Source organism: Anomalospiza imberbis, chromosome 1 (assembly GCF_031753505.1).
Source record: "Anomalospiza imberbis isolate Cuckoo-Finch-1a 21T00152 chromosome 1, ASM3175350v1, whole genome shotgun sequence".
Taxonomy (NCBI): domain Eukaryota; kingdom Metazoa; phylum Chordata; class Aves; order Passeriformes; family Viduidae; genus Anomalospiza; species Anomalospiza imberbis.
The window spans coordinates 12,506,246-12,518,046 of record NC_089681.1 but is presented as its reverse complement, the minus strand read 5'-3'; the positions used below and the strand labels follow the sequence as shown (position 1 = coordinate 12,518,046).

General features: G+C 39.6%; 1 long non-coding RNA gene across 1 annotated transcript in view; it reads right to left on the bottom strand.

Annotated features, from left to right (window-relative positions):
- Positions 1 to 819: 819 nt before the first annotated feature.
- LOC137469225 (uncharacterized) overlaps positions 820 to 11,801 on the bottom strand; it is a 46,651-nt gene continuing 35,669 nt past the window's right edge. Inside the window, exon 2 of the long non-coding RNA XR_010996409.1 lies at positions 820 to 5,444. This is a non-coding gene — a long non-coding RNA (uncharacterized lncRNA). The remainder of the gene's footprint in view (positions 5,445 to 11,801) is intronic.

Genomic DNA, 11,801 nt, shown 5'->3' with positions numbered 1-11,801 from the left:
TATGATATTATCATCCATTCTCCTTCATAACTTATGAGTCTAAAAGCCAAATTGCACAAAAGGAAAGAAATCTCTAAACTGTTCCATACCTACAATATTTGTGTGACAAGACAGGCATGCCCCCACAGTGGTGTCACTTGTCCCAGTGCCACCAGATAACCACAGGGCGCGGCCTGTGCTTGATATTTCTGTGTCAGGTGGCATTAACAGGCGTTTGACTGTGGGGCTTAGAGCAGTGGATGAGTTATCTTTTTTTACAGTCTGTTGTATAGCAGGCCATGTCCCCATCCTGTGACCACCTGCCGTCTCCTATAAAATTCCCACTGGTGTTTATTAGACCTCAGCCTTCTTCATGAGGTAGGAGAGCAACTCTGTGAAAACATGGGAAGAGTTGAATGAGATCTGCTTGGTTCCCTGGCAGTCCAGAGCTCAGTTGAGATGCTGGCATGATACTTTCACATCTGGATTTGATTTCTTCTAGATCTGTAGGGACACAGCTGGTCTTCACTGCTTATCTCCTTCGTTTTGAAAAATAGCTTGGTCAGGTTTTGTCTCCTTATAAAATACTAAACACAATAAAAAAAAGGTCCAGTCATATTCTAGCTTTTCATGTCTCAAATGGCACTTCTGTATTTAGGGACCTTTGGAAGAAGGTTCACCTCCATTAAACAGGAACAGGCTGCCTGAGACACTGAGGTGCTACTGCTGCATCCTAGTCACTGGAGCTTTTTCAGATTGTGGTTATTAAAAATACATATATTTTTCAGATTGTGGTTATTATATTATCTCTTGCTTCAGACAGAATAAATTGCCAAACAGAGTAGTGAAAATAACTATATTTCCTATTGATCTTGATGCATATTTTCTGTTCATCATGAATTTGAAATAATTTTCTGGACCAGTATGTCACTCACATCCCTACCAGTAGGGCTCAGTAGGAAAACAGCATTACTAAAGTGAGAAGCAGAGGCCTTTTTTCAGGCTATGTAACACCACTGCCTCCAGCAAAAAGCACTTCATGACTGGGATGCAGAAGTCAAAGGCAAAGACGTATTTCAAGCTTTATTCCTGCAGCTATTACTTACAGAAGCAGACCTGTCTGGACCAATAATATACCAAAGGCCTTTGGTAGACTTTGTATTTATGTTTCATTAGGAAACTTAGGATAGCTGGAGAGGCTTGAAATTCACAGAAGATTCAGTTCATGAAGAATCTAACTATATATAATATGCCAAAAGCACTTCCTATACACAGGGAAAGCTGAGTCCAGCCCCAAACTACTTTTGTTTAAAATACAGTGCAGTGTAGCATCCCATGAACTCTCCCACCTAGTAAACAATTTACAGTGCAGTTACCATGATTTGAGTTTTGGATATCTGAAACATCTTTTTTCAGATGGAACTGCATCATGTTCTTCATTGCCTGTTAATTACTTTAAAGTATCTCAGCCCTTTTTAAGTACTGAATTGTCTGAATTCATATCAGCTTCTCTTAGAAATTTGGTTAATATGATTTGCACCACATACTAGTTATTATCAGTGTGTATACTGAAAATGCAGAGCAAGATAATGATGATAATGAATCTCAGCTGGGTGATCTGGCTCACCCAGCTCAAAATCTTACAAATACATAATACCATTCCTTAGAGTAAACATACTGTAACTTGATTTTCTTCCCCCAAGCAAGCAACCAGATGAATGGCCTTGGTGGATTATTCTGTAATAGAAACACTCATAAGGGGTCTGTGATAAGCAAGTGAATGGAAATGGAGAAGTGCCCTGTTTAAAATCATCTAAACATTTTCTCTTAACATGAAACATTTGAAAATGTGTAGCTCAGTGTTTGATGAAACACAGGACCCTGTTGTCTGTAGCTCAGCTCTAGTCCCTTCTTTAAATGTAATCTTTTATCCTAGTCACATGTGTTTTCAATAACTTCACATGTGGATGCAGTTACACCAGAAAACTGATTCACAAGTACTTTAGAGGCTCCTCTATCTTTCAGACCCACCTAAAGTTTCTTTCAATTTTTAAAAATATTTTTTTAGAAAGCATATGAAGGGAAATAATCAGTTTTGCTTGCTTACAACACAACTGCCCTGGTCTGAATCATAAATACAGCATTGTTCAAAGGAACAGCTGGTACCAACTCCAGAAGTTTAAGCACTCCCCTTGAAACAAAAAACTCTGTTGGGTCTGTTAGTCATCATCTCCCACAGGTATTGACTCAAGGCTACAGTTCTGCCTATTCCTGCCATGGCTAAAAAGATTTGTTACAAGGTTTTTGGAAAGGAGCATTTTCATGCACAAGCAAACATACAAATATTTCATTCTTGTCTGCTAATCTCCATGATTATTGTACCTTCTTGAAACATTTTTAACCACATAAAGGGCAATCACACTTTAATGACTACAATAGAGCCCTGAAAAGTTGTTTCTGCAGAAAAGCACATACAAAGATAGTTTTGCCCTCAGGCACTGCAATTATATAAACAGACAACTTTGCTATAAATCTGAATCAATTCTGCCAACTTTTTCTATCAGGAAACACAATTTTAGGGACAGGATCTGTTTGAAATATATTCTCAGGAACTGAACTCCTATTGTGCCCTATTATCAAAGCAAGCTTAACACAGGTCACCTCCTATTTTCCAGGAGTGTAGTTTTTCTGCTCCTTCTAAGCTATGCCAGAGGTGGGAGCTCTAAAAAGCAGTTTAACCACTTTGGAAACTGTAATTCCATTGTGCTTTCAAGAAACTTCTGCTAACAAGCAAATGGTAAACTTTGAACTTCCTTGACAGTTTTCTAGGGCATCTCCTTGACGGTCAGTTTTCAAAGGGTTTGTATTCAGTTATGGTACTTATTGCCTTCATTCATATCAGGGCCCATTTTGTCCTGAAATATGCAGGTGTTCAAAAACAGAAGTTTGCATATAAATCCCTTCATAGCCTGTGGACTGGTGGTTTGAGCCTAGATACCAAAGTAATATAACTCCTTCAGTTTAGCACAGGAACCTCTAACACCATAGAGAAATCAAGCGGGACATGAGGATTTAAATGTCATCCTTACATGGCCTGGGTTTGGTGTGACCAAAATATTTAATCTGTAACTGAGAATCAGAAGCTGTAAGGGATGCAAAGCTTTAGGAAAAGGTTTTGAGTTCCAGCCACCTTACTACAATCAGGGATATTTCCTAGAGCAAGTGGAAGGAGTTATTGTTGGTAGGTACAAGAAAGTTGAGGCCAAATCTTTTCATTCAGACAGTTGTATTTGCAGATTATGTCTGGACTTGAAAAAAAAAGGTATTCTTAGATCTTTGTCTGGCCTTTCTACCATAAAAAAACAGGCAAATAAATACTAAGATGTTTCAAATATGTGTTTATCTCATGTCAGTCTCAGGATCATGCAGACGTTTTCACCTCAGTAAGAACACTCCTTCATTCCCACAAGATCCAATGCCAAGTAAAGGGCTGTCTCTCACACTGTGAGTTGAGATTTACTGCCTGGCTGTGCCTCTGGGCAGCTCTGGGAATGGCAGCAGGACATCACATCATTCAACAAAACATCAGGGCACAGATGGGTGAATTTCAGCCCTGACCACTGCATTTTTCTGACTCTTCTGCAGCCTGTGTAAAACCCATGTGTGGTCTCAAAAAATGATCCGTGTGGTACAGGCAGAGGGGTGAAATGTGTCTGTCCTTTCAGGGGACTAAGTTTCCAAAGTCCGCATCACCCTCTCTGACCTCTCCTGAGTGACTCAGGCCAGAAGCTGAGGTTCATCACGGCTAAAGTTGTGTCAACAATATGCATGGTGATTCATTAATGATAGAATATGGGTTCAGACTTTCTAAGTCTGAGCATTGTGGGCAGGATCCAGGAAAATGGTTCAATGCATGTATACATTTTATTCATGAAGACTCTGTGGGACAAAAAATGTTGTGCAAGTTAAATGTTGTGCATGCACCTCATCAAGGGCTGGGTGTTTGTACTTTGGAGGATCAGGCTTTATATCAGGCCTTGTTCCCAAAGCTACAGACATAACTTAGAGGAAAAAACAGAAAGCACAGCATGATGGCAGGGTCAAGGTCAAAACCTGGGGACAAAGTCTCCAGAATAAGACCAAGGGACACAGAAACCATGCTCCTCACAGAGGGCTGGCATCAAAGAGGGCTGTCAGCCCATCATCTTTACCAGAAATCATTTGTGGTGTCTTAGACTGTTAATTAGACTTAGAGTGTTTATTATGTTGCCCAAGGCTTTTTTCACATTGTTGAGAAAATTATAAACTTTTAAAATATAGATGTTACCTTAAAATATGCCTGCCTGAATTAGTCTTAGTCTTTTGCTAAGCACATTTATGTGAAAAATTAATGGGGGAAATTTTTATAAAATTACAAAGTTAATCAGAAGTCACCTGCAGTTTTCTCACATACAGTTTTGTCAGACATTTCAGGCAGGTTTAAATATTTGATCAGATAATTTTATCTTTTGATGAATGACTGGTAGAAACTGTCTGAATACCCTTGTCTTTCATTGCATGTAACTTTTGCTTCCTCTTAGTCAAAGGTCCCACTCTGTTCAAATGTAAAGTTTCTATATAATTGCATTTATGACATAAAATTCAGAAGACACAAATTAAGTCTGCCTATTACAGTCAAGTAAAAATGAGCAAAATCTACATGATAGTAACCCTGAGGTCTATTAGAAAACAGCTTCCAGAACTTGTGCCTTAAAATATCAGCATCAGACTATAAATTCATTTAACCTGAGTTTTGGAAGATTTATAACCATTGTGGTTATTTGGTGGAGTAAATCTACACAATAAATTTCTTTACAGTCATATTCAACTTATTCAGTGCAAATCCGAAATACTTCAAGTGAATCACAAATTTCATAGATGTTGATGGATATATAAAATATTAAGGTTTCGGTGCAAGTGCTGTGGTTTTAAACTGAAATAACAAACAGGATCTGGTCTGGAGAACACAAGTACCATAGAAGTCTTTACAACAAATTCAGAAGGAGTATGGGTTACATGTCAAGTATAGGTTGATCAGAATGTATAAATGTTGAAGTAGTCGTAGTAAGCAGGATCTTGAGCTAATTTATCCCCCAGTGAATGCAAAGAAAACGAGGTACTGTACGTGTTGAGGAACACATAGTAGAAATTAAAATGAGAAATTAAGATAAAGTAAGCCAGTCTGCTCTCTTGATTGAAATTCCTCTTATTCTTCAGAGATGAGGAGATATTGACTTCATTACAGAGACTGAGCCTTTTCTCATTCCATGCTGTTCAGCTGCCATGGTGGTATGAAAAGGGAAACTGCTGCCTTACACAATAAAAACAGCTTCACTGTCTCAGTGTCCTATTACTCTTCACACACAAGAAGCAATAAGATGGTAGAACTTTGGCAAGGGACTTCAGCTGCAAGAACAACTCATCCTCTGGGGAGAAAAATAAAATAATCTTATGTAAGCCATTATCAAGGAAAATGCTTCCAAAAATGGGGGAGACTGTCAAAATGTGAGCATGTCTATTTGTAAATGGAGGTCAGAAGTACAGAAAACTAGAAAAATATCATATGGTCTCACCAGTAATTTAGTTCTTATGGGGAAAGTTAGCTGAACTCTTCCTCTTCCCTTCTCAGCCTCAACCATGTCTGGGTCGCTGGTTTAAAATTCAGTTCAGTACCTCCCAGACAGGGAATATGATTTCCTCCCTTCTTTATAGATTTCTCTGGTTTACATTACCATTCAATAAATATATTACAAAATGTTATTTGCCTCTGTCCCCAGCTTTTGAGTAGTTGCAAAGATCTAAAAGATATCACAAATTAAATTACTGGATCCCACTCCCAACTCATCAGGGCACATTGGGGAAGAGAAAAATTAGGCAGCCTCATTGCATCTGGAGCTCAGTGTTTATGCATTTCAGCAACACACATTCCATTGTGCCAATACCCTTCTTGAAAAGAAACTGTCCAGTGAACTGCATGGACCAGTGCTGTTCCCCCAGCCAGCCTGGCAGTCAACACTGTGCTTGAGGGATTTTAATGTACACAGACGTGGTTTTGATTTGGTGACCTTCATTTTTAGCAGGAACTTCTTCTGAAGTTGGTCCATGTAAATGACCAAAATCTGGAATGAAATCTAAGAACTGTATGCATTACTTGTGTCCAAGATCAGTAGTGAATTCAAACAAGGGTAGCTGGAGAAAAGGGATAGTCTCATATAGGAATGTGTTTTCAAGGTTAAACATATTCTGCAGAAGCAAATAAAGTAAACCAATTCAGTATTGTCAGCAGGTACTTAAGAGCAGCATTAACTGCACAAAGACTGTGCAACTGCTGAGCCAATTCTACTGAGACACTTTGGGCAAATCACCTCCTAAATGACACCCTCACAAAAAAAAAAAAAAAAAAAAAAAAAAAAAAAAAAAAAAAGTGTCCACTGTAGCAACATGCCCTTAATGCATTACTGTGTTTCTGTCACAGGGCACATACTTTAGGGCCAGGATCACGTGAGCCGTTCCTGGAATGTTCCTGACTGGGATGATGGTGGGTCTGAAAGCAGCCTAAGCACTTCACAGGGGAAACTTCCCAAGCAATTGGTCAAAACTGCTAAATATAAACAGATATTAGAGGAGGGTCAGAAGCAAATCCACTGTTACAAGCATCTGGGTCTCTTCAGGGGAGCTTAGGCATCCACTCAGACTCAATCATTTCACCCAGCTTTCCCATGATCCATTCCAAAGCTGGGATGGAAATGTGAAATATGAAAATTGTGACGGAGACTGGTCTGAAATATTTCAAAACTAAGATTTTTTTATTTGAATGGGATTTCTTGTGAGATCAATGCTGGTACACTCACTGACTTTACCAAAGAGTTGCCCAGGATTAGCAGTAAAAATACAAGCTGCATAAGTCAAAAGGAGGCAAGGTGTAGTCTGTTACATTTGTTTATTTCTATGAGTCCATTTAAAACAATAGGCATTTCTCTTGTTCATTCTATTGTTCTAGTACAAATCTCCATCTGTATTCCTTGTTCCCTCATCAAGCACAAGCTTTGTCTCCTTGCTCTGAAAGTCCTCCAAAGCACTGTCCTGTCCTATGAGCCGAGTCAATTACCTCGAGATCAGCTAAAATCCAGGCTTTGCCAATTGCAACAGCCCCATCCCATTTTCTCCAGGAAGCCTTTTAGTGCAGCAGTACATTGAGATGTTCAGAACCACTACCCCTAACTGTGCTATTTCTGTTCAGGGCATTAAAGTAACTCTGTGACCACTTGGGCCATAAACTCCCTGTCTTTTATACTCTCCCACCCTGCCATTTACAAGCAGGGAAAGTTTGCAATAAAAATGTGCAATGTAACCCCCAACCATCCCTCCAACATGCACCCAGCAGCCTTTAAGCAGGTAAGCAGGTGAGCAGAGCTGTGGAACAGAACTGCTATTAAAGCAGTGAGATTTCTGTGCATCCTCTCACACTTACCTAATGATTTGTGTCCCAAACCCCAGTCCAGATAATCTGCTTGATCCAGCTATTGCAAGTAATCTTTTATCTGGCAAAACCTCTGTGGAGGGCATTTGACAACACCAGCACAAATAAACTTGCCTTACTGAAATCTTAATGCATCATCAAAGTATATAGAATCTTAAACTTCTAGGAGAATTCATGTTGGAAGGCACTTTAGCAGGTTTCTAGCCCAAATTCCTGCTCAATGCAGGGACACTCATGAGACCAGACCAGGTTCCTCAGTGTTTCATCCAGTTTGGAGATGGCACAACCTCCCTGGGAAACCTGCTCCTATGTCCGATTGTCTTCATGCTGAAAATATTTTTGCCTTATTCAAGTCAGAACCTCAGTGTTTGTACTTCAGAGTTCATTTAATCAAAATATATATAATTGTTATTTTTAAAGTATTAATATTACATAATGATGCAGGGCTTTTCACTCAGCTTTGCCCTCAAAATTTAAGGGGTAGATAAATCTGTTACCTCATCTTAAAAGTACACCAGCTGTTGCTTGTTTAATGTCTTGGGGAACAACTAATATATATTCAGAGCTATTCTATAACCAGATATAATATCTTGCATTTAAATGTTCCTTACAGCAGAATAGATCCCCCACACACTTAAACATATATCAAATAACCCTGCACTAACCAGCAGTTGTTTCTCGGGTGAAGCCTGGCAGCTGTTCAAGCACAAGCAGAAAATAAGGAAAAAGTGGTTCAGGATAAGACATGGGAAGTACTGCAGGAATGTGGCTTGTCCTTATGCATTGATATTTCCCTAGGAAGAGTCATCATCAGAGCTTCTGTCAGAAAAGGTTGCCTGAAAAGAAACTCCTAATTCATTCCAGTGCACCTAAATAGCAGAGCTCAGCAGCTTCAAATGATGCTACTAGAAACTCTTGGTTTCTCAATGTGATTGGGAAGCAGAAAAATTGTTTTTAGTTAATGAAATCTGTATTTAAAGACCTCGTAGAAAGTTTCTCTAATTAAAAAATTTCTTTATTCTATTTAAAGTTCTGTTCTATGACACATCACTAAACTAAACAGGGGCTATATGACAAATCAAAATACAGTGAAGCACAGACTGCTTCTTGAATTGGGGTCTGACACAAATTCCCTTGCAATATGCCTCAGAATATCTTCATTGGCCAGGAGTGATGAAGAACACAGCCCTGCACCACTTCAAAAGCAGTCACACTCCCTGGACATGGTCAGAGCTAAAATGTTTTAACCTGCTAATGACCCAGCAGCAGCAGGTGCTGTTCTTTGCTCCAGAGGGTGTTCAAATTCTTGTCTTGCAAACATGACTTTCCAGTGCCTGCTAAGTTATCTCAGCCTCTGCTAAAGGAAAAGAATAGGTAAAGCAAATGGTAAACAAACCTCAAGCTCTGTTTCACATTCACATTGTCTGGATAAGTTACAACAACAAAGATATTTTTCCCCCGCTAGGATTGTTTAATTCCACAGATTATAGCTCATATTTTCTGGCAAGGTATTCAGCTGCTATTAAGCACTTTGACAAGAAACAATGTTCTACAACTCATCAGTACCTTTCTCTACCATCCCTAGACAATGTGCTGGAAGAGGAAATCAGTGTAACAGATTTGGATGGGGTTTTTTGGTTTTATGGACAATTTATCACAATGAGGTAGAGCAAGAAATGGAATCAATGAACATACATAAGTAGCACAGAGAATCAGCTTGATGACAGGATGAGCAAAGAGGCATCAATGATTGTTCTTTGACATTTCAGGTTGATTTCTATCCAAGTGTGGAAGAGACAATTTTATCTTCAGAGCCATTTGCAGCACTCACTAAATAATACAATAATGTCAGCACATTGACAATATCTTTCAGGAGTTAACCCATTTTCCCCACCAAACTCACACCACATTGACTGTGAGAGAGAATCTCCATAGTCCATGGCTGGAGAAATGCTCTGGCCAACCTGCAGAAGGCTGGGCCATTGATTAAAGCAACAGAGTGATGCAAAAGTCAGGTCCCCCCAAAACTCTTGTGCCTGGGAGATGAGACCTACCCTTGCTTATTCAAGATGCTTTGACCCTCCTGCCACAACTGAAGTGGTATGAAGTGTTCAAAAAAATTTTTGCCAAAATTATCCACATTCCTAAAGAACAAAGATCCATGTGATATCTGCCAGAAACTCCACCTTACTCTCATAAATAGCAGCCATTTGTCTTTTTCCCCCCTCCTTGAACAAAGCAAAACTGCAAAAATAGACTTTTGTGGCCAGATGAAAAGAGCAATTATAATAATATTAGTAAATGGATACACTATACTGAGCACAGAAGGAAAAGTGTTTCTTGCTGATAAGACTAATGCACCAATTCAGCAGTGACCTCCAGACAATGACTTCGGGGAAGCTCCCTGCTGCACAGCATCCCAGACTTGTGAACCTGAAAACAACCTGCAAAGAGCTGAACCCAGTGGCAAGGAGACCATAAAATGCCAGTAGCCTTTACAAGGACATTTAGGGGTGATTCCAAATATTCATTGCAGTGCATGTAAATAGCAGATTTGAATCTTCAGTTTAAAAGTCTGCAGTTCTTCCCTGTATCCTGTAAGTGTTTTCTTTCTTCTTCTCTGCTTGATACAGATTAGTGTTTCACAAATAAAAGAGTTACTTTATTACCAAAGTTAAGTCATATAAAATCAGGAACACAGAAAATATTTCAGTCAGCAAAAAGCTAATTCTGCTAATGCCCCATGAATGAAATGTTATCCATCAATTAAAGAAGAAATACTTCCTCTTCTTTTTAATGCCAGAGAGCAGAATTAATGCCACAGCCCAATTTCTATCATACAATGTAATAACACAATTATGAAGCTGAGAAAATCCCAAAACTTATTTTGCTTGGCTTCCAGCCTGACAATTTTCAGAACTGTATGCAATACATGGATTTGTTTCCCATTAAAAAATTATTTGTTAAGCTCCATTCATTCAAGAGGCAGGAAGAGACAACTCAATGGCTTATCAATTTAATCTGAACATCACTTGATTTTTCTGCTTGGCCTGCACTCACATTACAGTTTCCCTAAGTAGTTTCAACAGCCCACATTGAATTTTGTACCAGATGACAATAAATTACAGGCCTGCCAAGTCTCTCCTGGCAAGCATGGTACTCCCACACCCTCCCCTCCACAGCTGGGCTGTTCCCTTGGACATTTCCTGTGCAGCATCACACCAAGGTGATCCAGTTCATGCCCTGCAAATCCACTTCATCTAGCACAAAGGAGGAGGAGGAGATTCAGCTCCAAACTGGAACACCTAAAGATAAATGTCCCCATGTGGCTACATGTACACTAGGCATCTTTAGTCAGGAATGATGTAGGGCTGACTTTGTTGCCATCAGAAATACCCTAGGAGATCCCACGTGACCTTCAGGCACCACTGCAGAACAGCCTGTGTCTCTCCAAGGACCATATTGCAGATCCATCCAAACACCTTGAGTATTTGAAAGTATCTCACGTCTTATGAAACCAAGCCTTGCCCTTCACCTTGACTTAATCCCATGCAGAAACACAGAGGATCAGAGCTTTTCAGCTAGAGAATTAATCCAAACTGCACCTGGCAATGCCCATTTTCCTTGCAGCAAAGTGTTAGATTCATTAAACCTCATAGGACTGTGTTCATACACATACACACACATGAGAGAGAGAGAGAAAAGGAAGAGGCTTATGCTGTAGCTAGTCACATTCAGAGCTGGCTCAACATTTGGAACTCTTCAGGACTGAAGTCTGTATGGCTCTGGAATGCTGCCTCAGTCCCATTGAAAGATGGGGTCTTTTGGAAAACCAGAAATTAGACGTAGATTCATAATATGGCTAAAATTGTGGGAATGTTGGAATACAAGGATTGGGCCAGGCCTGTTTCCCAGTATTATAAAAATATTAAAGACAGAATTCATAAACAGAAAAATCTGTTCAATGAAGTGCATAGAAAATGAGCAATAATAAATCAGCTGCTGTATTTGAAATGGCTCCATTTTTTTTCCAAAGTTGCTCGGTTTATCTCCATTTTGGCTGCTGTGCTGCCCCATTGAGTGTGATTTGTGATTAAAGCTGCTTGTGGGACTTGTCTTCAGGCCAAAGCTTCTGGTGTGGCCATTTACAGTACAGCTTATTTTCATTGACACATGGACCCCAACACTGGCTTAAAGCAAATAGCAAAGACTTTGACTGGGGGAGCAAGGTGTGTCCAGGCCATGTTGGGATTTCAGGGCACAGTCTGGGATGAGGACACAAACAGGACCAGTGAGGCAAACC